We start from the raw sequence: 23,248 nt of genomic DNA, 5'->3' as shown, positions 1-23,248 counted from the left end.
GCATTGTTAGCATTCAGGCATTATGCTGGCCTGCCCTTGGTGACCTAGCAGGACACGTCACCAACAATAACCACTTCCTACGTGCCTGTGATTGAGAGTATTTCAGGCATCCCACTAGCCTGCTCCCAGAGTCCTTGGCTGTAGCCACGGAGAGCATCCCCTGAGTGCACACGGTGTCAGCATTCAGGCAGATACTTGGCCAGTCCAGGGTCCTATGGTCACTGTGCACATGCACTAAGCCCCCTTTAAAAGCGAGCTCCGTCTGTTCCCCTCTCTCTTTCCCAGCTCCCCCAAAGTGGCTCATGAAGGTCTCTCTCTCTCTCTCTCTCTCTCTCTCTCTCTCTCTCTCTCCCCCCCTCCCCCGCCGGTTTTTAAATTATAACTAAAACTTACCAAGGTTGCCAGGCTCCGCACAGCCCGCCCCAGGTCCACACTCATCTCTTCCTTCCTTACTCGTTTCTCCGGTCCGACTTCCCTACCCCACCAGTTCTGGTCGGTTCTCAGTTCCTGGAGTTTGCTGTACTCGATTTGCACACCCTTTATCTCACAGCTGGAGAACTCGTTCCTCTCCTGTTTTCTCACCTAGCCGCCTGTTTGGTGTCTCTGGAATCTCAGCTCTGCCTAACCCTTTCTAAGAACACTCCCCGTGCCCCTCCTCTGGACCCCTTTCTTATTTATCCACAGAAAACCATCCTACTGTAGACTGTGCCAATGAATAAGAGAAAGTCCTAATGATGACCCAGTCTCCCTGAGTTAAGACAAGAGGTTGCACAGACACTAGAAAAAATCAGATTTCTCCATAGACAAACAGGACTTAAAGTGGGGAAGGGGACCTAGAAGAGCATTCCAGAGAAGGGAGCAACACGGATAAAGCCATATAAGCAGGCATCACATCCTCATCAGAGACTCGCCAATAGGGCTGGGGAGATGGCTCAGAGGGCAAAGGCACTTACTGCCAAGCCTGTTGTCCTGAGTTCAGTCCCTGGGGCCCACGAGGTTGAATGAGAACCAGCTCTCCAAGTTGTGTTCTGACTTCCACAAGAGCATGCATGCACAAGTACATACATAAATAAAATGTAATTTTTAAAAAAAGGGGGAAAGTGCTGAGTGGTTAGAGGCCCTGGCTGCCCTTGCAGGGTTCTGCTCACAGCGCCCACGTGGTGGCTCGCAGCTGTCTATAGCTTCAGTTCCAGGGGACCCAACATCCTCACCTGGCCTCACGGTGCACATACATGTATTTAGGCAGACACCTGTACACATGTTGCTCACCACAGACATGTATACACGGTATGGAAGGAAGCCGGATCATGTTGCTTCTGTCGCTGTGAAGCTCGCCTGACGTGCTGGGGAGAGAGAGGGCTGGCTCTGCATTCTCAGCTGGAGGAAGAGATTCTCCATTCCTCCGCATACCCAGAGCGGGACTGTGGCTTATATAAGCACAGGCCCTAGGTGGACCTCTGGTGACCTCAGTTCCTGGGATGCCCGCAACATCAGCACCACCTGTGCTCTGGCTACACACAGACCCAAAGCTCAGAAACTTTGGGCAGGACCCAGCAGTCCCGATCTTTTTCTGTTGTACTAAGAAAGAGTATCAGGTCCAGGCCTGTCTCAAACTTGCTATGCAGCCAACGACCTTGAACTCTTTATCCTCTGCCTCTACCTTCCAAGTGCTGGGGTTATAGACGGGTAGCCACCAAGTCAATCTGTGTCCTAATGAGACTTCCTGGTGTGTCTCCTGTCTGCTCAAGTTGAAGGTCACACACAGTCTCAGGGGTCATCTGGTCTCTGCACAATACAGATAGAGAAACTGAGACCCAGAGATGTGCCCTCTGGGACTGGCACAGTGCCTGGCTCATGGCCACCATGAATATTTGCTCCGCGCAGCACAGGGAGGCCACGGCAACACCACACACTACTTACTTTGCCTGCTATGCGTGTATTTATCTGAATGTCTATTCACCGGCTGAAAACAACAGACAGAAGAGTACATACGATCCCAACTCAATGCTGGAAAATGCAGTGAAAAACCATAGCAAAAATTCAGAGTTTATGAACAGCGTCTCCTGCTTCAGTCTCTGGCTACCCTGAATCCCTCCCAGAACATTCAGGATCCGACACATCCTGGGCACCAGCTATACACAGCTCCACGGACACAAACGGTGGCGTGCTAGGCCCCCAGGTCGGCATCCTGGTAAACTGTCATCTTACACGTATCATTGAAAACCCGGACACTGCTCATCAACTGGCTTGTCAATCGTAAAGCTGCTAGAACGCCAAGGATGTCACCGGATTCTTTTTCCTTTTTATTTACTTTAAGATAATTTTTGTATTGCTTTTGTTACCTTATGATTTTTCTAATGAGATAAGAGCTTTGCTAAGGGTGTCCCTATTCTTCCGAGTAACTGGCACCAGACGCATTTTAACGCATGAGCGACACCACTACTTACATATTTCTTCTGCCAGTTCAGTGCCACAGACAAGACTCAGGTGCCCCGGAGTGGGCCAGACAGATAAATGACCGCTCAGAACTCAGTTCCACCTCCACACTCCATCTTATCACACAGACTCGGACAGACAACCCATGGCTTCTCTGCCAGTCATCCAGAGGCATCTCGTCTCTGTGACTGGGTCCTCACCTGTACCCAGTGAACACTTGCAGAACCAAAATGGTAGCTGTTGTGGTCACTTCATCCCTAGAGGCTAGCCTTTGACATGGACTGAGCAATGAATGTCTTCTGTTTCCTGGAGGGCCAAGGGCCCCAACACACCAGAATCACGGAGCGCTGACGACCACAGCGAGGCTCTGCAGAGGCCTCGTAGGAGCCGGCACACTTGCACAGAGAGAAGCAGCTACTAAGTACTATGTGCTGCCTGTTAGAACAGTGTAAACATATCATGAAAGTGGTCGCAGACTGGGTGGGTGTGAGCATGCTCCAGCACAAACGAGTCAAGACCTGGCCCCATGAGGGTTATACTTATACTTATGGATCCTGGAACTGGAATCTTCTCTAATTTTCTTTCTTTCTTTTTCCTTTTTTTTTTTTTTTTTTTTCCGATTTTCGAGATAGGGTTTCTCTGTAGCTTTGGAGCCTGTCCTGGAACTAGCTCTTGTAGACCAGGCTGGTCTTGAACTCACAGAGATCCACCTGCCTCTGCCTCTCGAGTGCTGGAATTAAAGGCATGAGCCACCACTGCCTGGCTCCTCTAATTTTCTTATGACAAGGAAAAAAACTTTACAGAGAGAGGGTCTTATTATGTAGCCCAGGGTGGCCTAGAACTCACAGAGATCTGCCTGCCTCTGCCTCCCGAGTACTGGGATTAAAGGCTTGTCTAACAACTACTTTTATTTAAAACAGTCTCTAGTGCAAGCTGACCTCTGACTTCACTTCCCGAATACTGTGATTACAGCACCATCCCTCATTTATGTGGTACAGACGATGGAATCCAAAGTTTTGAGAGAGCAGGATGAGGATGTGTAGCATTCTCTGGCATACACACACACACACACACACACACACACACACACACACCTCTTTAGCTAACTGACAGCACAGGAATAGGTGTGTTTAGACCTGACCCAAGCCACAGCCTGGCCCTTGTCTCCAGCATTTTCCCTCACCCCCAGCTCAGGGCACCAGGAGATGGGGGTACAGTCTGCAAGGAGGACATGTGTCTTGGGGCCAGCCTTTGAGCCAGAGACAGACAGGCACACGAGGGGAGGAAGTTGACTTTGGCTGAAGTCTCTGTAGGACTTGTTTGCTTACAATTCAGAAGGGGTAACACCCTGCCCCTGCCAGACCACCACGGCTTGTTTGAGGGAGAAAATCCAAGAAGCCTTTCCTTTTCCGGCCAGGGCCATCATTTATAGACTGTATACATAGTTCCCCAAAGGGCTTTGGCTTACTCTTTAGGCAAATCTTCCTGCTGGCTTTTAGGGATGCTTAACTTAGATCCCTCTGGGATTCTCTCTCTCCACCCCACCCCCTTCCAGGATGCAGCAGCTACAGGAGGGGGGTTCTTCAGGACGTGGGCTTGTCGTTTTTGTTTTTTTTTGAGCAGAGGATGTCGAGATCCTAAATGCTTTCTGATTAGTCTCCTAAGTAAGGCTAGAGGGTATTTTACAACCCAGTAACCCGATTACAGATTGGTGGTTAGTGTCTAAATCTTCCCCGGTGGAGTATCTGGGGTGAGCCTCTTCCTTCCCGGCCCTGCTCCTCTCCGCCCAGGGTTTGAGGCTGGCTTTCGGTCACTCTGAGGGACACTGATCTCTCTGTGCTCTAGTTCACTGACATCATTGCTTCTCTGAATCCCTAGGAATCAGCCGGGAGCCCGCCAAGTAGACAGGCTGGGCATAGCTTCCCGGCTCCTGCTCTGTGTGGAAACCTCTTGTACTCACTGCCAGTGCCATCTTTCCTCAGTCTAGGGAACGCTGGCATTTGCTAACTGAACTTGGGAGGCAGAGGCAAGGGGACCAAGAGTTTGAGGCCATCCTTGGCTATATGCTGGGTTCATGGGTTCAAGGCCATCCTGGAAGACCTGAGCACTTTTTGTCAAAAACTCAAACCAGAGGGCTAGAGAGATGCCCAGAGGGGAAGGTGCTTAGTGTCCAAGCATGAACTGGGGCCCGAGTTCGGATCCCCTCCACAGTCAAGTTCTCCGTGGTGGCATGAGACTGCACCCCAAGGCTGAGGAGGGAACACAGACAGCGACTTGCTGATGAGCTGGTCTAGTTGAAACAGTGAGATCCAGGCTCAGTGGGAAGACCCCATTTCAAAAGTGCACATGGAGTTATAGAGGAAGACAGCTGAGGCCGGACTCTGGCCTCCACACGCTCACAAGTGGCTCTTCTCCGCAGGTGGCCAGTACCAGGTTGGTTGGTTGGGGCCACAGGCATAGAGTGGATGTGAGGTGACTAGAGGGGCACCGGGATAGAGCATGGAGCTCTGGGTTTTGTCCCAGAGACTCTCTGTGACCCCCCAAAATCGTGTGTTCTCTTTGGACGTCTTTGAAGTTTTACACATGCAAATAACTGAAGTAAAAGTTTCTTAGGAAAGAGCCTGACTAAATCCATGTAATCTCGGCGCATCTTTACTGACTTGTGAAACGAGACACAGTTGGTGTTTGGGGTCCACAGAATCAATCTGAAAACTGTTTAGCGGGTAAGGGCACAGAGCACTTTGAGCTTTGAGGAAAATTCCAGAACCAACGGACACCATCCTATTTCAGGAGGGTGGAAGAGGTTGGGATCCCTGGCCTTGTGAGACAGATAGTCATGATTGACAGCTCGGAAGCTGAAGTCTGGACTCTTCATATTCTCTCAGACAAACCCACACCCGGGACCTGCTGCCCTGGCGCTCTGCTATGACAGAGATGCCTCTGACCTGGCAGCCTGCAGGTTGGGGGTGCTTACAAAAGCCCCCAGGAAAGCTCACAAGGAGGAGGTGCCCCTCCACAGGCAATCCTGACTTTCCAGGGTACAGGCCACAGTGTAGGCTCCAGCCTCCTGGGAGAGTAAAGCTGTTCTAGTCAGGGTTCGGGAGGGGCAGTGGGTAGGTCCTTGTTGTTAGGGACCCAGGTAGGATCACCATAGGGGAGAGGGGTGTGGAGCCCGGGCTCTCAGGAAATATCTACTATCATCCTGGAGGCACAGGACTTTCTGAGTCAGTCCTGGGCTCACAGCCAGAGCAAGGATCCCCATCCAAGGAGCTGATATGGGCAGGGCAGGGTGGAAAGAAGAGGGGAGACATTCTCCTAGCCGCTCTGTCAGGCCTCAGGGAGTGTGGGGGGAGGGTGCAGTGGGTCATCTCTTACCCTACAGTCTCAGAGTGAACTATCAGCTAAGAAAACACAAGGACACAACGACTCCATTGCTATGACCTAAGTCCCATACCCGACATCCTGGGGTAGGGGCATCAAGTCAAGAGAGCTGCAGGCCAGCACCACAGACCAACTCCCCTGCAGGGGACAGTGGAGAAGGTGTGGCTGGCGCTGTCAGCCTGTGTGTCTCACAGACCTCTAGCTCCTGGGATTCCGAGTTATGGCCTCAGTGAACTGGACAGGTCTCAGAGCCCAGGACAAAGCTCCGAGACTGGACTCAGCCCCACAGTAGCCCCTGGTGAACTCGCCTCTGTCCTTCCTTGTGGCTGGAAGGCCCCGCAAACAGTGAAGATCCTGGGGGAGCCGCACCCACTGCCACAGACCCCGGCAGGCTCTCAGAGCCCTGCAAAGCTGCTCCAGGAATCGCATGGTGTGAAGAGATGAAGGAAAGAATTGGGTGGGGACAGAGCCAAGTCATGGGCCCAGTGGAAGACGGACACAGGAGGACTTATCCCAAACATCTTCTAAATGGCAGTGAATCATGATTAGGACTGCTTGTTGAAATCTACCAGTTACAGTCTGAACTGTCCTCCACAGGTATCCAGCTGGGGGTGCTGTCACCCCTGAGACACCCCTTGATACTGCCTGGACTTTCTCAAGGCATCCATCCTGTGGGTCACTGGCCCACACTATCTCACTGTCCCAAGTTTCTTGATGCTGGGAGACCAGAGGCTGAAGTGTTAGGCCCACCAGAGCCCCTGGAGATGAACTGAGAACTGTGGTGGGGGAGGGGAGAAAGACCTGACCCTCGTGGATGCGGTGCAGGTCCAGGCAGGCACCCTCAGACTGGGAAACGCAGCTGTTCTACTGTTCAGCCAGTACTAGATTTTATCCCTCAGGAGGGGAACTGTATCTAATGCTTCTGCTTTTAGTCTCCTCCTCCCCTTCCACAGTGCTACCGGCGGGGCTCACAGCTGATTCACTCAGTGTTAATGAACACAGGGACCAAGTTTGTTGAACATAACCCTGCGAGAGCGCTTGAAGATGAGGAAGTCATGGAGCCAAAGATACTGTCAAAGAGCAGGATCCAGCTTAGGATGTCTGTGGGAGAGCCCTCGGCATCCTCAGGCCTACCAGGACCTCGTGGAAGCCAGTTGGGGGTGGGGGGCAGCCAGAATAGAGGGGTGTGGGGGGCAGTCAGAATAGAGGGGTGTGGGGGGATGGCGGCCAGAACAGAGGGGTGGGGGTACAGCCAGAACAGAGGGGTGGGGGATGGCGGCCAGAACTGAGGGGTGGGGGAGATGGCGGCCAGAACAAAGGGGTGGGGGAGATGGCGGCCAGAACAGAGGGGTGGGGGTACAGCCAGAACAGAGGGGTGGGGGGCAGTCAGAATGGGGGTTCAGAATAGGGGGGGACGGCCAGAACAGGAGAGGTGGGGGGGCAGCCAGAACAGCAAGAGAGACACTAGTGCTGTGCCCATGAGCAGAACCCACTGGGAAGTACCCACAAGAATGGCATCTACCCTGTCTTATGCTAAGACCCCGCCTCCCAGTGACACAGGAGGCCTACTACCTCACTATCCTCACTATCGGTATCCCAAGATCACCATTCTCAGATGCAAACCCTTAGGACCCCCGGTGAGTTCTCTAGGATCTGCACCAGGAGTGGGTGTAGAAAGAAAGCGTATATGATGGCTTCTTCTGTTTCTTCTTTCTCTGTGGTTTTGGAGCCTGTCCTGGAACTCCTGCTATAGGCTCTACCTCCGAAGTGTTGGGATTAAAGGCGTGCACCACCACCACCCAGCCAGCTTGCTCATCTTTTAAAAATACTTTTTGTTTGCTTGCAGTAGAATCTCCTATGGTACTTGCCGGCCTTAAACTCAGTTATGGATGAAGCTGGCTATAATTCCCAATCCTCTGTCTCTACTTTCTGACTGCCAGGATTACAGGCAGGAAGCACTACACCTGAATGCTATCTGATTTTGGCACGGGATTGAGCTGTGTAGCGCAGGCTAGCCTTTGTGAGGGGATGTCATGGCTGTGGGAAATGGTTGCTCTATTTGTGAGGTACCAGCAAGCGATGGAGAAAGTTGGTTGCCCCTCAGGTATGTGAAGGTTGGTAAAGGCATTATCGACCGTGTGCCATGATACCACGCCAGCTCTCACGTGCTATGGAAAGGCTAGCTGTCTGTGAACAGTGTCACATGACCCTGCTCCCCGAGAATGCCAGATGCCAGGGGGCTTTTTTTTTTTATAATACAGCTCAGGGAAAAGATAGAGTTTACAGTGGCTGTCAGGATGGGTGACAGCGACATCCAGATGTTGGGTTCACAAATGAGGCCTGGGAAATCTCAGTTTCATTTTGACACCTATGATGGCCTCTGTCCCTGGACAGGGATTTTTTTTTTGTGTGTGTGTGTGTGTGGTTTTTCAAGACAGGTTTCTCTGTGTAGTCCTGCTGTTGTGGAATTCACGGAATTCATTCTGTAGACCAGGCTGGCCTCACACTCACAGAGATCCATCTCTCTCTGCCTTCCGAGTGCTGGGATTAAGCATGTGCACCACCCCTTCCCAGCAGCTGGACAGGGATCCCAGGGATCCCGAGACCAAGAGAACATGTGAGGCCCTTGACAGCGTGGCAAGTGAAGGCAGGCCACGAGAAGGACGCTTGAAAGGGCTCGGTGAGCGATGCCTGCTGCCTCAGATTGAGCTCAATCAGCTCCTGAGAACTGTCCTCTGACCTCCATCCGCCACAACACATTAACTGATTAATTAACTAATTAATTAAAAGGAATACCCACAGAGCAAGGTTGGACCCAAAACATCTTCCTATAGCACTCAGCACACACACGGGTATAAACTGTTTTCCTAAGGAGCGCTTCCTTCACTCTGTGCTGAAGGGCTGACAGCATGTATATATACCGGAAGGAGGAGCTTGCGTCTACCGCTGGGAGATGGGATCTCCTGTGCGCACAATGGAGGGGACTTCTGCGCCTGCTCTGAAGGGCCACCCACACCCATGGCTTGTCTGCCACAAGACATGCTTCCAAAGAGACCCACTAGCTTCTTCCCCAGTCACTGTAAATCTTCCAAGTGTGCATGGCTGTGTACACGCTGTCTCCCAACCCACCCTGGGAGATGATTTGTGTGCACTGACAACATACCTGCCAGCTGCCAGCTCGACACGTCTAAATATTATGTTCTATTACCCAGAACATCACTCAAAAAAGTTAAAACAGCAGCAATATGGGGATGGAGAGATGGATCGGCAGCTTAGAGCACAGGATGCTGTTCCTTGGACCTAAACTTTTTTTCTTCCTTTTTAATAATTTATTTAATTTTATTCTATGCACACTGGTGTGAGGCTGTCAGATCCCCTGGCACTGGGGAGTTACAGCCAGTTGTGAGCTGCCATGTGGGTGCTGAGAATTGAACCCAGGTCCTCTGGAGGAGCAGCCAGTGCTCTTAACCATGGAGCCATCTCTCCAGTCCCCAGAAGACCTAAATTCTGTTCCCAGCAGCCACATTCACAACTTCTAATCCAGCTGCAGGGGAACGGAATAGCCCTCTTCTGGCCTCTTTGGGCACTGCAGTCACACCCACCCACACTCAAGATAATCACAAATGTACATAATGATACAAAAAACTTTTTTTTTCTAAAGTGGGAAGAGGAAGGAGAAGAAAGCTAGTATTTAAACAAAATTAATTTAATTTTCCTTATCCACCCTTTTTTCCCATTAAAATATTTTGAACGGAAGAATAAAAAGCTCATGGCTGTTCCTTCTGTGGCCCAGGGGGCAGAATTCAAGCAGGGGACCTGTGGGATCCACCCAGAGTGGGCTAAAGCAGTGGCCACGAGGTTTACCTGATGCCAGTTTAACTCAGAGAAGACATCCTTCCTGGATCACAGTTCCCCAGCCCGAGTCTCTAACAAGGGCAGCAAGGAATATGAGAGGCACGCAGGTTTCATGGCCAACAGTAATATTCTAGAAAGTGCTATAAAAGCAAGGACATTACTCTGTTACCACTAAAATCCTGACTGTTGGAACTGTTTTCTCTCTCTATTTCAAAGAGAAGGAATTAGCACACAAAGGATGGTCTTCCAGTTTTGTTACTTTTTGTTTGTTTGGCGACAGTGCCTCCTGTAACCCAAGCTGGCCTCCAACTCACTGCCTAGCCAAGAATGACTTTGAACTCCTGATCCTCCTGCCTCTGTTCTGACAAGTGCCTCCGAGTTCTTCTTACAACCCTTGACATGCTGCTTTCCATGGGGCTAACAACCCTATCAAGGGCTCGGATTACAGATGTGTGCCCCCACATCTGGCTTTAAGCAGCAATGGCAGTGAAGCCCAGGGCATAGAAAGGAACTGAGCTACAACCCAGGTCAGGATCTTGTTAAGGTCGCACCATGATGGCCAGCCCCCTCCAGTCCTCTGGTGCCAGAGGACGAGGCTTGCACAACACTCTGCCACACAGCATTGCTCAGTACTGCAGATCCAACTAGCTCAAGGCTACTCCCCTCCTGCTGGGTCCTTGCATTTCAACTTTGACCTCTGAATGTCATCAGTTGACACGGAAGTACAGAAGCATTTCAGGATCCAGCCAGCTCTCCAGCACGTGGGTGTAAATTTGGAACTGGGAGAAAGAATGCGGTGTAATTCAGGCTTCCTGAGCAAGTAAAGGAAAGGGCTTTGATTCTGAGCAACTAGATCTCACCACTGCCTGGAACTCCAGGGGATCTGACGCCCTCTTCTGGCCGCTGCAGGCACCGTACGCACATAAATAAAGTATAAAAGCAGGGACATGATATACTTTACCCCAAAGTGAATGAATGAACGACACTTCAAGGGCTAAGCGCCCTTCATCTCAAACATCTCACTAGAGGAAGACAAAATGCTTTCTTCACAAAGTCAGCTTCTGGGGTCAGAAGGTCAAGGTTCAAATCCTCCACAGGGCCACACTGTTTGCTCCAGGTTTTTGCTATGGTGTGTGTTGGGTAGGCCAGTGGTCAGCACCGGATGCTTCTCCTAGCCCACTTTGATTTGGGGGCTCACGCTCACTGATTTGGCTAGGATAGCCCCAGGGGACCTCCTGGCTCTGTTTCACCAGCATTGGGACATAAGTCACCTGCCTGGGTATTGAACTCAGGTCTTCTCACTTGTAAGACAAACACTTTACTGACTGAGCCACTCCTGAGCTTCAGAACCTCAGTTTTGACTTCTTTTTTCTCCTTAAAAATTAATTCTTTTTATTTTATGCTCATGAGTGTTTGTTTGTACCACACCCTGCCTGAAGCCTTTGGGGGCCAGAAGAAGGTGTCGTATCTTCTGGAACTAAAGTTTCAGGTGGTGGTGAGCAACCAGGTGGGTGTTGAGACCTCTAACCTGCAAGAGCAATTGTTCTCGATTCTGGTATCCGCAGAAGAGGACAAGCACTGGCTACCCTTGGGTGCTTCTGAAGATTCTATAGACTGGGGACCACACCCGGCTCCACTGGGGATGGGTGCAGTGCTGGACAGGCTGGGGTTTCTGATGTTTGCTTTTAGCATGGTTACAGTTCCGATCAGGCCCAGTGACTCAGCCATGACTAGTTGGGTTTGGTTATTTGTTTCCTGGGAAACCTTCAGGCTTTCCTGTTCCGATTACCAGAATGGAGTGACTTAAGAAGGAAGACTGAGGCCCTGGCAGCCTGGAGTTCTCTTAGTGTAAGGACCAATGACCCTGCTTAGGCCTGTGCCCCCAAGAGCCAACGCTCCAGGGTGCTTCCAGAGTGAAGGTCCCAAGCACTGTGGGAGAAGGCTCGGTCACCCCCCACCAGGTAGAGCAGTCACCAAGGAGAGCAAAACTGCTGGTTTTCTAGGTAGCTTCCTGGGGTTCGTGCTAGCACATGCATGCATGTGTGTGAGTGTGAGTGTGCAGGGTGGGTCTGAACGTGGCTATGGGCCAGGCCAGATCCTCTCACCTGGTATTAGTGGTAGCAAAGGTGTGGTGGAACCAGACCAGATGCTGCTCAGGCCACGCCCATCTGCAGCTGCATCTCTCTCCCAACTCACAGCTGATTCTGTGTACAGGCCTCAGACCATTAGACTCCAGGCTTTCAGGGGCTACCAGTGACACATTCGTAACTAAATGGGCCTTTCTTTCCCATTTCTCTACATCCTCAAGGTCACATAGTCCTTCCTCTGAAACAGAGACTTTTACTACCTTGGAATCCAAGACAGTCTGATGAAAAGCTTGAACTCCAAACCCAAGACCTTTCAAGACAGGCCTTTGCCCCCTGTGTTCCAGATTCCGAGCAGTTCAAGTCCCCCAGGAAAAGAGAGATCATGGTGTCATTGCTACCTCATACATAGCAATGCCTGTAATTCTAGGATGCTGAGGCAGGAGGACTTTATATGCAAAGCAAGCCTGGACTATGCAGTAAGACCCTACAACAGCAAACAAACAAAGCAAACAGTGGTGAAGAGTGTACTAGCTGCTCTTTCAGAGGCCCAGGGTGAAATTCCAAGCACCCGCATGGCAGTTCTCAACCAACAGACTCTAAAGAACCTGCCATCCTCTTCCGGCCTCTGAGGGCACGGGATGCACACATGCAGATAAAACGCTCAGACACATAAACATTATTTTTAAAAATTTAAAACAACAAAAATACAATAATATGCATTAATGAAAAGTCTAAGCGGGTGCACCCAGGGGACTGGGGTCATCTCAGCCCAGCTATGGGACCACAGAAGGCAAGACTCTTGTTATTTCCTGTGCTGAGAAGCCCACGCTCTCAGGAAGCTGGCAGCATGGCCACCATTGCCTTGTTTAGCATTGCAGCCTTTCCTTCCACTGAATGACAGTCATACCGTCCTCGCATCCAGGGATGCACTGTCTAGCAGAGTCACCCCAGGGATGCAAGCCTGGAGTAGTCTCAGCTCCATGAGTATCATCTGTTCATCTCCCCTGGTTGAAGGTCCCCACGCCTTCAGACCCATTCCAGCCTCCCAGACTTGGAATGAAAAGCGTGAAGTCAACTCTCCGAGAATAACCCGAGGGACGTGGTCACCTAGGATCTCTGAGCTGAGTGATGGGCACTCTAGGGAGGCAGAAGTCCAGAGGTCCACATCCCAACAGACGGATCTGTGCACAGAAGCCAACTGCTTTCTACCCAGGTGCCTCCACGGAGCCCAAGTCAGAGGGCACACGCCATGAGCACCCTGCAGGAAGACAAGAAGGCCCCAAGGCGGCTAGAGAACGCAACTACTGTTTGTGCTGTGTCATTATTGAACACGCCTCGCAGCCTCTGACTAGCTCTCACGCGCCAGCCTTTCCTCTCCACTCTTGGTCTTCTTGACTCAAACCAAGGCTCTCTGTGTCTGACTCTGGGCTCACAGATTATCTCCTGCCACCGGAAAGTTAAACTGGGCTCCTTTAAGATCACTTCCCCTGCCTGCTCCCCTACCCCCACCCCGTTGCTAAACATTCAGGAAATGCAAACCCCACATAAAGATAAGCTGGACCAAACAGCAGAGGACCAGCTCTGTGACCTTGTTGGGCGGTGGCTTCCGTTCTTGCACCCCAGACTGCAGAACGCAGGGTCTTCACCTAGGATGAACTTCAAGAGGGAACTCGGCATGAGGGGTTTCTCCAGATGATACCCTGAAATCCTGGACCAGGATATTGAAACAGTGGCTCTCCCTCCACACAGCTTAGGTGATTCCTACAGACTGAGCCTACTTGGGGGAAGGAAGGCTGGAGAGATGGCTCAGCGGCTAAAAGCACTTGGCTGACTTTCCAGAGGACCTGTGTTTGAGTCCCAGCACCCACATGGTGGCTCATAATGGCCTGTGACTCCATACCAGGGGATCTAACCCCCTCTTCTGGCCTCCTGGAAGTGGAGACAGGAGGATTCCTGGAGTTCACTGGCCAGCCAATCTAGCCTAATCTGAGTTCCAGGCCAATGAGAGGCCTGTCTCAAAAGACAAGGAGGACACCTAGGGTCATTCTCTGGCTTCTACGTGCACAAGCAGAGGTGCATGTTCCCACACATGAGCGTGCCTATACACGAACACATACATGTAAACATAATACATACAGAGTTGGTCATGGTTGCTGATGCCTGCCACCGTACCTAACTCAAGAGGCTGAGGGGAGAGGATGGCCACAAGCTTGAGGTCAGTTTAAGTTAACAGAGTGAGAGAGACCCTGTCTCAAAATTTACAAATATACAAGTAAACACAGAAATATATATGTAACAGAACGGCGCATACCTATGACTGGTACCAGTCGGGTTCTTAGGGTAGTTTTAGAAGAGAGACCACTTGCTCAACAGTGAGGAGCTGATAGCTAGTTTCCAGAGCAGCACTTACTGACTCAGAAGGGAACATGTTTCTGTCAGCTCTGATGGGACCTGGCCCGGGGCACCTCCTGGTTCTACACCCAGTAACTCTGGCACCCCAGGCTTCCCAGACAGCCCTGGTCATGCTGCACCCTGCCTCCTGGTTCTGGAATCATCTCCACAGATGTATCCAGGACAAGCCCTTGCCTCGGCTAGGGCTCAGGTGCCCTGGGGGAATCACCAATGGGAAATATTTCATCTGCCCATTGAGCTTCCCATGGGCAAGGCCAGTTGATGCAAGAGCTCTGTCTTGACTTAGAGATCTGGGTAAGCAGAAGCAAGGAGGGGCAGGAAGGCTGAATCACCTAAGTAGAGAGGCAGTCAACAGACTGAGGTTTACTGTGGGGTTGGGCCTTTAGCCCCAGGCATGTGGGCCAGGCCACTCATTTGATTGAGAACATCAGGACATCATCTCCTAATTGTACGAGAGAAAAACTCTTCCCTAATCCCATCCACCTCCAGGCCCGACTTGCCTGACAACCTCCATCGCTCCAAACAACTAAGCAACACGAAATGGTTCAAATAGATTTTGGTCCTCAACAGTCTCAGATTTTGGAGAAAGGTGCCAATCTCTGTGTATGGCTAGCCACCTGTTGAGTCTTCCCTTTGATTATTTTACTTAGGTATTTGAGACGAAATGTTACTCTGTAGACCAGCCTGACCAGAAGTTCCATCTGTAGCCCAGAATACCCTCAAACTCATGGTGATCCTCCTGCATCAGCTTCCCGAGTGTTGGGATTATATGTGTGAACCATCATGTTCAGCTTTTGAAATGAGATCTCACTGTGTTGCACAGGCTGGCCTTGAGTTTCTAATCTGAAGGGGTCTTCCCACTTCTGCCTCCACATGGCTGGGACTACAAACGCGTGGTCACACCCAGCTCCTTGGTTTCTGTCTTAAATGCTCCTGTTCAGAGACTGCCATCAGTAGTGAGGCTGAGTGCTCCATTCGCTCGAGATTCCCACCTCCACTTTCATCCCATTTTATAACCCAGCTCTGTCCACTTAGAGCACCAGGCGCAAAGAGATGTGGTCTCAGGGCCAACCAGACACAGCCTAGAGTCACCTGAGGAGAAAACTCTCATCAAGAACCGCCTAGATCAGATTGGCCTGCAATCATGTCTGTGGGGAATTATCTTGATTGTTAATTGACGTAGGAGGGGTGTATGTGTGAGCCAGCAAGCAGTGTTCCTGCTTCAAGTTCACGTTTGAGTTCCTGTCTTGACTTTCTTAATGATGGTCTGTACCTTGTAGGATGAAATAAACCTTTCCACCCCCTAATCTCCAGAGAGTTTTGTCACGGCTTCCAATGACATCCAACTTCAGGATACAAGGTCTCTGCACCTCACCTCAGTCCTGGAACAGCACTGTCTACTGTCCTCAGGTGGCAAGATGGCAGCTCAGAGAAGCAAAGTTGGCAAAGGTGTTGTAGCTGGGGCACACTTAGCACATTCCCCTGCCCCATAGCTGTACCCTACCTGACCCACCTGACCCGGTGCTCCACAGCCATCCCTCATCCAAACCAGGTGCTCCACAGACATCTTTCACACAACCCAGGTGATCAACAGTCATCCCCCACCTGACCCAGTGCTCCACAGCCGTCCCCCACCTGACCCAGTGCTCCACAGCCGTCCCCCAACTGACCCAGGGCTCCACAGCCGTCTCCCACCTGACCCGGTGTTCCACAGCCGTCCCCCACGAAAGGTTCACAGAAAGAGTCACAATAGTCAGGACGGGGTAGCTGGAGAAGAAGCCACATGGGGAAGGGGCAAAAGTGAGGACAGCAAGTGAGGGTCCTGGGCACATGACTTTGGGGGTCCAGAAGTGCTTGACAGGATGGGAACAAAGCAGGAAGATTTGCTGGTGACCACTGAAGAAGCAGGTCACCAAATATGCAGAAGCCACTTCCTGTCTTGTGGGAGATAAACAACAGACTCAAACAAGTCTCCCAAAGCTGTCCGGCTATCTGAAGCACCCTGACACAAACCGATATTCTTTGTGAACATCCTAGTCCAAGATGGTCACGGATGTCTTGGGGACAGGGAAGGTGGAAAAAGAGGGGTCTAATCCTCCCTAGTCCTCCCAGACTAGCCTGTGACAGTGACCTCTCTGGGTCTTGGTTCACTCGAAAGTGAAAAAAGATTAGAAGTTTCTGCTCAATAGTGTTCTTGAGATGGTGGTGGCAGTGGGGAGAGCCAGGGTGGGGAGAGAACGAGCAGGCGATACAGAGACAGAGCCTTTCTGACAAGACAGAGCAGTAGACAGCCTGCTGGACACTCCTCCCACCTGAACGCTAGCCAGGCCCGCCCCTGCTTAGCTTCTAGATGAGACAAGACCACGCGTTCAGGGTAGCATGGTCGTGGGCTCTACTCAACATTTCTAACTGAAATAATAAGGGGCACGTGCCTTCAACTCCAGCAGAGGCGGGAGATCTCCCTGAGTTCAAGGCTAGCTACCACTACATAGTGGGAACCATATCACAAACCAGCAACTTCTGAGAATCAAGGTTACTGGGAGCACTCAGTGCCAGGAGCTGTGGTGCCGTCCTTTCTACACAACAAGGCCACTTTTCAAAACAAAGCAAGGGAAAGCAACCTCCACACTGTGGTCCTCAACCTTGGCTGTTAAACTGACTGGAATCACCACGGGAACACGTATGTGTAGGAATTACATCCATTAGACGGACTGAGGGAAACCACGGTCTACAGGCAAAGGGCTGGAGTCCTCACCAGCTGAGTATTGGTGCTCTGGCCATTGCCTCAGGTTCACGGACCGTGACTTCCGCTGGCAGGAGGAGCGGGGGGGGGGGGGGGGGGGGGGGGGGAAGGACGGGACGGAACTATGCTATCCTGAAGCTGTTTCTGTGAAGTATTTTATCACAGCCACAAGAAAAGGAATTGATAATACAAACAAACCTCTAAGCACACACAAGCACAAGTCCCAGGAGTTGTCCTCGACAAATCTCACGGAAGGACAGTGCTAAAGGGACTCATTTCAGGGAGATGAGAAATGATTCCAGATTTGGGAAAGGAAAACCCCCAAAGTCTAAGAAAAGAAGGTGGATAGGCATGAGGGAAAATCTGCACCCAAACCAGAGAACAAGAGTGTCTGATTTTAGGGGACAAGCAGGGTCAAGGGACAACACAAGAAAATTAGAGTGTGTAAGTTGGGAGAGGCAATGGTTAAAATGAAACCAGCCTGCGGTTCTGTATTATTTGGGAGGAGGGGAAACATTGGTTAATTTTAGACCTTAATATAGCTGTTAAAATATCCGGGGCAACCACTGAAAACAGGCACAGAATACATAGATTCTAATTAAGATAGCAAGAAGAACAAAGGGGGAAGCCAGTTCAGAGTACAAGCATGCTCACAAGGTACCAGTGACCCTAATTTGTTCTTAAGCCACGCAATGAATCTTTTTTTTCCAATGGTTTTTCGAGTCAGCATCTCAACCAGTAGCTTGGGCAGGCCTTGAATTTGGAATCCTCCTGCCTCAGCTTCCTGAGTGCTGGAATGATAGGAATACGCTAATCTACCAGACAAAATAGATAATAACCAAACCCACACATCAAAGAGCATTGCTTTAAAATATATAAAGTAAAAATGTCAGCACTACAAGGAGCAGTTGGCAAATTCATTAGGAAATTTGAACACTTTTCCTTTCTTTTCCGGAGCTCATGGAGGTGTTGGGTACTGACTCTAGAGGTTCACACCTGTGAGACAAGAGACCCACCACTGAGTAGTGCTCCCAGCTCACAACTCTTTGAATAACTAAGACATTCAGCATACAGAATCGGAAAAGGATTTAATATAGATGATTTGTGCAGTGCAAAGAACAACCAAGCCTTGTGTGGTGGCTCAGGCCTTTAGTCCCAGCATTCTGAGAGTTTGGTCTGTAGGGTGAGTTCTTGGTTAAACAGAGAGACCCTGTCTCAAACACAAGCAAGCAAACAAAACCAAACCCCGAAGTCAACCTTATTGTGTTGATCATGTAAACAAAATTAAATGCAATAATAAAAGAACACATATTCTTTCAGGGCTTAAGAAAAAATGGAAGAGATTATATATAAAATATAGAGAAGAAGTCCACAGAATAGCTCAATATACACTCTAAGTGCTCTCAGAGAATCTATAATCAATCTACTTTGAGAGGAGAGAAAGGTCTGTCTGTCTTTCTCTACACCCCTCTTTTCCTCCTCCTTCCTCCTTCTTTTCTTCTCTCACTACGCATCCATGACTGGGCTGGACACCACCTGCCTCTTCTCTCAAGCACTGAGTCCACAGGTCTGCAATCATGCCGGCCACAGCCCGCCTTTCTCCAACAGAGGGAGAGTGAGGGTTGAAGGACTCTTGAGCTTGGTACAAGTTGAGGAAGCAAGTGACAGGGCAGACACTGGAATCAAGTCGACTCTTTCTAACACAGAGAAGACGAAGGGACAAGCTGAGTGACACCAGTGTCTAGGGAAGAGTTGTACAAAAAAGTAGTATCATGACATACTTCTTCAAATTCAAAGATGAGTCTGAGGTTCCAGGTGGTGGTTAAGGAGGACTTTCCACCAAGTGTCTGTGACGTTCAGTCTTCACCGCCAATTCGACAAGAATTACCACAGAAACAGACTTCCGGATCAATGAGGGTATCCAGGAAGTTTTAACTGAATGTGGGGGACACCATCCTACGGACTGGGGATCGCAAAATAAATATGCAGAGGGCTGCAAGTTGAACACCAACACTTAGCTCTCCGCTTCCCGACTTCAGACACAGTACGCCCTGAAGCCTCATCCTCCGGCTGCCATGTCTTTCCCCCATGATGGGCCGTACCCTTCACAAACGAGAAAATCCAAACCAACCCTTCTCTCTGTAAGCTGCTTCTGCCAGACTGTTTGTCACAACAGAAAGGTAACTGACGGCCTCTCCAATGCAGTTTTCGATCCTTTTGACTTCTGTGAGGGGCATGGGTCTGTCCAGCTCTAACCAGGAGTCCCACACCACAGACTACTCTTAGCAATTCCATCCTATCCCACAGATATTTTTGAAAAGGTGAACTTATTTTTATTTGATTGGTGTGAGTGTTCGCTTGCATGCATGCATGCATGTGCACCAAGTGCATGCGATACTAACGGAGGCCTAAAGAAAGTTGTAGATTTTCTGGAACCAGAGTTACAACCTGCTATGAGCCACCATGTGGGTGCTGAGACCCTAAGCTGGGTTCTTTGCAAGTGTAGCCCGTGCTCTTAATCGCTGTCATCTCTCCAGGCCCATATCCCAGAGATTCACTCATTCAAAATCCCCTAAGAGACCCAATGCTGGCCCAGGTTCAGGGGGGCGGAGTCCTTTCTGCCCCCACCTGACCTTCAATCACCAAATGAGTGCAACTTGCCTTGCTAGCCAACACACTTCGTGTGTGTGTGTGTGTGTGTGTGTGTGTGTGTGTGTGTGCACAGCACATCCGTGAAGGTCAGAAGACAACCTTGGTGTCAGTCCTCAGGCGTCTTCCACCTTTTGTCTCTTACACTGACCTGGAACTTTCCCCAGGATTCTACACTAGCTCCTGCATAAGCTCCAGGATCGGCCTGCCTCCAATCCCCAAGTCTCCATCACTGGGACTATGAGAACATACCACTGAACCTGACTTTTAACTCAGAGTCTAGGTATCCCAACACATGCTTTACCAACTAAACCATCTCTCCAGTCCCAACACGAGGCTTTTGGTTTGTTTGTCTGTCAGTGTGTAGCCCTGGCTGGCCTGGACCTCCATATGTAGACCAGGCTGGCCTTGAACTCAGAGATCGGGCTCCCTTCCAAGTGGTAAGATTAAAGGTGTGGACGTGGCTGTGCATAAGTTTTTTTTTTTTTGTTTTTTTTTTGTTTTTTTGTTTTTCGAGACAGGGTTTCTCTGTGGCTTTGGAGCCTGTCCTGGAACTAGCTCTGTAGACCAGGCTGGTCTCGAACTCACAGAGATCCGCCTGCCTCTGCCTCCCGAGTGCTGGGATTAAAGGCGTGCGCCACCATCGCCCGGCTGTGCATAAGTTTTTAAGTCTACGCTTTCCCCAGTACCTCCCATTCTTCCAGCATGCCACGACGGCTAAAAACAGCACATACAATTTGTCTAAATGAAGCATCTACGTTGAAGTGGCTTCCACGAAGCCAGCAAGCTCACCTTGACCGTGGTAGTAGATGGCTGTGTTGGGGGCCTGGCTCTGGGGGCTTCTCCTGCGACTGGCCAGTCATGCTGTTCTCATGCTGCTGGGCAGGCGGAATAAGAGACCTGGGTCTGAGGGAAAAGGAGAAGGCAGGGTCATTTTCTCATCATCCAACAGAGGCCACTGGTCCAGAGCCCGAGGCCTTCCAGAGGCTTCCTGTATCCTCCCATGCACTGTGGAAACAGGTGGGCGGGTGCACAGCACAGGTCTTTGCCAAGCTGTGTAATGTGTCCAGAGGACCCCGAGGAAGAGGCCGCTAGGATGACTTAGATGAGGTCCCCAAAATAGCAAGGGAGTTAACGGGGAGCTGTGGAGTACGGGACGGTGCTTCTTACAGTGCTCCTCATGCCTCACGTCTGCGGTGAGTTCCAAGCACCGTGATGCAGTACTTCTGTTGGCTACAGGTGCCAGGACACGGTATTTCTCCTACTGCTTGTAACAAAAATCTCTTTGTTTTGCATTTTAATTGCTCAGCAATTGACAATTGTATTATATATATTTCTGATATATAATACAAATTCAGTGCTGGAGAACGGAAAGATACTCAAAGACACAAAGACAAAGCTTTTTTTTGTTTTAATTACTCAATGTAGTAGATTATTGTCAAGTGGATGTGGGGGTCCCTAGGCGCCTACTCTCAGTTTCTGGCTTCCCACATGGACTGAAGCAGGAGCACTATACTGGGTGAGCTCCATTCTTGGATTATAGTTGGGGAGCACAGCTATGGTGCGGACACCCATGTGCTAATGATCCTCCCAGCCACCCACCGAGGGGTTTGGCTGGCGTCTTGGTTCAGAGGAGTGGGAGGGGCTGGACATAAGAGTAATTTCAAAGTCTTCCCCAGGACAACAGAAAGGTAACTCTGAGGAACCACAGCGTGGACTTTGGAAAGTGTTCCCAGCTGTCTGGAGCTAAGTATTGTCACCACGTGCCACGATCCGGAAATGAGCAGCAAGTTCACCTGCCCTGAGCCTCCTAGTGATACATTCACCTTCCCAGTCCAGGTTCAAGCTGCCTCTCCGAGTCAGAACAAGACCGCCATTAACACTGACAGAAGGCACTTCATTTTCAAAATACTAAGAGGGTCACTAGTGTTCATTTCACTTGATGGTATAAAAATGACCCCACATGTATATGTGAGCACGTGTGGAGGCGTCCTTGACTGCTCATTTCCTCCCTGGACAGGATTTTCAGGTGAGCATGGAGCTCACCGTGGACCCATCGCGGCATGGACCCCGTCTCTGTGTTGGAAATGCACACAGGTTGCCCCGCTCACGCAGCACTTAGGAGTCCTAGGGATTCAAACTCTCGATCCTCGTGCCTGTGTGGCAAGCTCTTCAACTACCGAGTCACCACCTCATAAAAACAACTGGAGGGAAAACAGTACACAAAACCAACCAGGAGTTCGGGCTGCTCTCACATGGTGGTCACACCATTTGCGACTTACGTGGCAAGAGACTGGACACTCAGGTCTGGCTCCATGGGTACCAGGCATGCACATACATGGAGGCGAACACAAAATAACACATACAGTACACACAAAATTAAAATAAATAAGTCTTAAAAAAATTAAAACCAGATATATCCATTAGGTTTGTATGCCTGCCGTGTGCACACGCTCACGAGGGTTTGAAGGAGTTACAGTGGCTGCAGCAGGCAGAGGACAGCTTCCAGAAACTGGTTCTCTCCTTCCACTGTGTGGGGCCCAGGGAGCACCTTTACCTGACCAGCCCTCTTGATTAAAGAAAAAAAAAATCAAGAAACCCTTTGTTAGCATGTCAGCTTTAAAAAACGGGGAGAGGGGGAAAAAGCCTTCCATGCCTGCTGCCTTCATGATTGCCCTGTGCCCAAGGGAGGCATTCCAAGCCATTCTCTCCCATCTCGATATTCAAGAGCAAATGCTCTGAGCTTCTGTGTCTCCCCCTCCCCACTGTGTCTCTGCTTTTAAGTAATTCTTATTTTAAACTTTAGAAACAGCTAGCCCTGAAGAAGAAATTTTCCCCTTTCAAAGGCTTGTTTTCTTTTTCATACAAACACACACACACACACACACACACACACACACACACACACCTAACCTAAACCTAAAGCATCTGCAATTTTGGAGTTGTCTGCTCACAAAATTCTATCAAGAGGATCATCGTAAACATTCCCATGGCAACGGAAGTTTTCTGAAGGATGTCTGTACCATGCCAGAGATGGTACATCATTAACTCTGAACATCGGCAGAGAGAAGGTTCTGGGGAAGACGTGTTTGTGTACAAAACGTTAATACGGCTATTGGCATCTGAACAGCAGACCTTATGGAGAGCCAAGAGATGGTGGCAGGGAGTGGGAAAAGGCTCCCCTGTGGACCACGAGTCCTTGGAAGGGCTTGTCTCTCCAGGATGCCTTGAACCCAGACCAGCAACTAGGATTGTCATCTACTGTACATCAGCTTGGGTATCCCTCTAGCTCCCTAACGAGCCTTAAGAGAGACATAGACAGCTAGCTATGGGCTGGGGAGACTCGAAAATGCCTGCTGCCAAGGTTCTCTGGTATCTGTACACACATGTATACACGTTTACACACTCACACTAGCAACTACATATTCCATATACAGAACAGCACACACACACACACACACACGCACGCACGCACCCCATACAGCACACACGTACCCCACCCATTTAAAAAAGCTTCCAAGACCAGATAATTACAATTGCCCTTTCTTACTAAGATGAAATTATCGGCTGGAATGAAGGGAAGGAAAATTAAATTAACTAGCACTGTCTTCTCAAGCATCCATGCCTCCATCAGTTGTACTGTGCAGTAACGAGAGCCTGGCAACAAACACACGGATCATGTGAG

The 23,248-nt window shown here is 50.1% G+C and overlaps 1 protein-coding gene across 16 annotated transcripts in view; it reads right to left on the bottom strand.

Annotated features, from left to right (window-relative positions):
* Positions 1-23,248, bottom strand: part of Trerf1 (transcriptional regulating factor 1) — a 222,217-nt gene that overhangs the window by 51,079 nt on the left and 147,890 nt on the right. For 15 of the 16 annotated variants that reach the window (XM_041655764.1, XM_041655765.1, XM_041655766.1 and 12 more), the window contains exon 4: positions 20,356-20,469. The exons of the other annotated variant lie outside the window; for it this stretch is intronic. The gene's annotated coding sequence lies outside the window, so the exon portion shown is untranslated. The remainder of the gene's footprint in view (positions 1-20,355; positions 20,470-23,248) is intronic. 16 annotated transcript variants of the gene reach the window in all.

Source organism: Microtus oregoni, unplaced genomic scaffold (genome assembly GCF_018167655.1).
Source record: "Microtus oregoni isolate MIOR12 unplaced genomic scaffold, Mior012 000007F_ref0000211, whole genome shotgun sequence".
NCBI classification, from domain to species: domain Eukaryota; kingdom Metazoa; phylum Chordata; class Mammalia; order Rodentia; family Cricetidae; genus Microtus; species Microtus oregoni.
Note: the sequence above shows the minus strand (reverse complement) of the source record. Positions and strands in the feature narration are given on the sequence as shown.